At 46.3% G+C, this 3,311-nt stretch overlaps 1 protein-coding gene across 1 annotated transcript in view; it reads right to left on the bottom strand.

The window, feature by feature from the left end:
- Positions 1–3,087, bottom strand: part of LOC125041937 — a 188,023-nt gene extending 184,936 nt beyond the window's left edge. The window contains exon 1 of the mRNA XM_047637356.1: positions 3,043–3,087. The gene's annotated coding sequence lies outside the window, so the exon portion shown is untranslated. The remainder of the gene's footprint in view (positions 1–3,042) is intronic.
- Positions 3,088–3,311: the final 224 nt, after the last annotated feature.

The raw sequence follows: 3,311 nt of genomic DNA, 5'->3' as shown, positions 1-3,311 counted from the left end.
AGACGGGGTGGGGGGGGGGGGGCTTTGGTGGGGGTGCTCGGAGTTGAGGAGGGTAAGGGGTAGTGGGTGGAGTACCTGGGGAGCCTGTGGTAGGGGTGCCTAGGGTGGGAGTATGGAGTGCCTGTGGTCGGAGGGGAGGGTACTTGGGTAGGTATGGGGGTAGGCGAGGGGGAGGGGAAAGATTCGCCGCTGTGAGGCTGTGGGGCAGGCGTCGGGGAGGGTGTGGGAGTGGGCACAAAGTGAATGTGTGTGTGAAATTAGCATGTCCCTGGATCATGTGCGTATGTTTTGTTTGTATTTGTGTGTGTATGTACATAGGAAAAAATATCTTATTTGCTATTGACACATAAATATATACCACTTCCTATTTTAATTTTGATCTGCTCCCTCCCCGTCCCTCTGCCTTTAACCCATAAATCAAGATAATTCTTCATCATCCCTAACCGATTATGACACCTATCTGCCCGCGCACCTTCACTCTCCATTTTTTTCTCCCCTCCCTCCCCCCTCCCCCTTCCCGTCCCCCCCTTCGCCGGAAGCTGACAAGACCCGAGAAGTGCCTTTTTTTATACCCATATATCACCGCGCGTGATGTATAGGCCTATGCCTTATTGAGTGGAGAGGGAAACCTATCACGACTCCCTCCCGGTGCTATTGTTCATGTTTAATGCACAAGTCTCCTCGGCGCCAAATAGCAGAGAGAGCATCAACAGCCCCCCCCCCCCCCCCATTCCGATCAGCCTTCGCGCGAACGAGAGCCCGACAGCTGCGCCTTCCTGATCCCGGGTCTTCCGCCTTAACGACTGCTCTTTTTGTGGGCCGCGACACAAGAGCTGATTTCGTCTCTTCTCCTTCTGTACTTTACTGCCTCGAAGTGACAGCTGAAATTACCGTAACTTTATGACACGCAAGCAACACCACCAACGCCGCTGCCGCGGGTGACGAGCCAAAAGCTGTCGCCGCGGAGGAGAGGAGGCTGCGGGGTGTCTCGCGGCCGCCCTGCCCTTCGCGTCAACGCACACTCGAGCATTCTGTGTCATGTATTTGCTGGGTGCGTGTAATGACCAAAATAAATGTAGAGTGTAAAGCAGGAATTAAGAATAAACCATGCAGATGGTTTCGGTTATTTTTTGTTGGCGTATGTTCTTTTTTCTATTAGTTTTCTCTTACCAAACTTTTTTTTTATTTTCAAACTGTGTAGCATCGGTATCACAGACCGTTTAAGCATTTTGGTTACGCTATATTCTATTGTACTTATTTCTATTTTCGCTTTAGCACATATTGCCATCTCCCGTATTTCAGTGTGTTCAATCCCCTCCAAGCTCCAGCCAGGGTAAACTAAACTCCAGGTCTGGTATGTTCGCTCTCGCTTTATTTGTTGCCGAAACGCACCAGTCTCCAGGGGGAAAATGCTGTATTTTTCCTTGTCTAGTTTACTCTATGGCAAAGCCCGAGTGACGGACACTTCACACGCCAGTAACCAATCCGTCGACAGGGCAGCCGGACGTGTTTGTTTCTGTTCTGATAAAATAAAGTGAATCCCTCAATTTTATTGCTACTATTGCGCAAGAGTTAGGTCTTGCCCATAATTACCAGGCAACCATTACTCCATACTGCACACTTGTAACGCTTAATTACTTTTCCAGTAATGAACTTAATTTTACCGTCTTATAAAGTTAAGAACAAATTGCTTGCATTAAAATGTCTTAGCTTCTATGATTATATTTTTGTTACGAAAAACGCACTATGAATTTGTAGAACACTTAGCTTCTTATCTTCACAAAATTCACAAACTAGTTTTATCCTGTAATTTCCATTGGATTCTCCCATCACTAATACTAGTTTTGGCAGCACTGTTCATCAACGCTCCCTTTGCCTGCAAGCGAGAACCCTGGGAAACTGCGGGTTATTCTAGAAGAAATGTTTTCTCATACGCTGAATACAAATTCTTTCTGGAAATTCTCCTGTGGCGAACAAATATGTCCGTCATATTTCCCGAAGCACTCTAAACCGAGGCGTAGATGCCCCAAGTTCCAACGTTATTATATGTTTACCGGACTTTTAGAGCGGCGAAATCCTCAACGCCGCCATCCGTGTGTTCTTGGGCGAGGTCGTGCCAGAAGTCGGGGACACACGAGGCCCTCCACACGGTTTGCGTCTCCGTTACTCCAATGCAAAGTACCTGAGTAAAACACTACAAGAAAAGGAATTGGTGTAAACTTGCGGAAAAGTATGGAAGTTCTCCAGGCGCCTTTCTTCGAGTCAGAAATGAATGCGTGGCGAAAGACAGTAGTGATGCTGTACGCGAGTTTGTATTTTGTAAGACTGTTGTTTAAAGCACTAACGTGAAGTCAGAGGATAAAAAAGACGGAAAGATGACTAAAAGTCTATCATTACTAAAACCACTTCCTTGTCTCCACATTGGTTCTTTGCGAATATGATTCACATCTCGCTTCCTCCTTACCAAACATTCTTTTCCTCTCCTTCGCATGTTACTCTAACCCCGCTGCGTTTGTCGTCTTTTCTCATAGTTCTCCTGCTGTAGCTATTCGCGGGTTTTTCTCCTAGCCTCGCCTACGCTTCCCTCTCTGCTTCGTCCCTCTCGCTCGCGGGAGCCTCTTTCTGCGGGATCCCTTCGCCCCTTTCTGGGAGTTGATTCCGTCATCCGGGAGAGAAATACCTGCATCCTCTCCAATCATCAGATCAGTACCAGTAATGATCATAACCAATAGTAATCAATTCCAAACATGAGATGATTAAAATGCAAAGTCATGGCCAGATAGCAATCAGATTGGTCCTCGAAGGTGTAGTTACAAGTTGAACACACTGTGCAACCGGACACGGCCGGAGCACAAAGACCGGCATCAGCTGCGGAAGTAAAATACCCTGGCGGATTCCACACCCGAAAATATGGGGTTCATGCATTCACAAAAGTGGGTTCATTTTCCCAAATGGAGCATATTTACTGGTTTGTGGCTTAGTGGCTCCCAAAGTTTCTTACAATATACCACGGCTGTTATGAAAGCAAAGCAAAACTTTCACCTTCTTTTCAGTACACTTAGCCGGTGTACTCGAGGTCATGGCAGGTCACATTCGGAGCGCAGGACACCTCTTACCTGGAGAGAGAAAGAAAATGATCATCAACTTTTAACTCACATTCCTCCAAAATGATTTAGTTTTGTGAAAGTGTAATTGAAATCGAGTAATGGATTCCTGCTGGACATATTTCTCCCCTGCATTCTTTCTTTCAGCAAAATGGAGAGATGAATAAATTGAGATAAACGGCAATGCAAATAGAAATAAACAAAATC

The sequence above is a fragment of the Penaeus chinensis genome, chromosome 3 (genome assembly GCF_019202785.1).
Source record: "Penaeus chinensis breed Huanghai No. 1 chromosome 3, ASM1920278v2, whole genome shotgun sequence".
Lineage (NCBI taxonomy): Eukaryota > Metazoa > Arthropoda > Malacostraca > Decapoda > Penaeidae > Penaeus > Penaeus chinensis.
The sequence above is the reverse complement of the archived record's forward strand: the minus strand, read 5'-3'. Positions and strand labels throughout refer to the sequence as shown.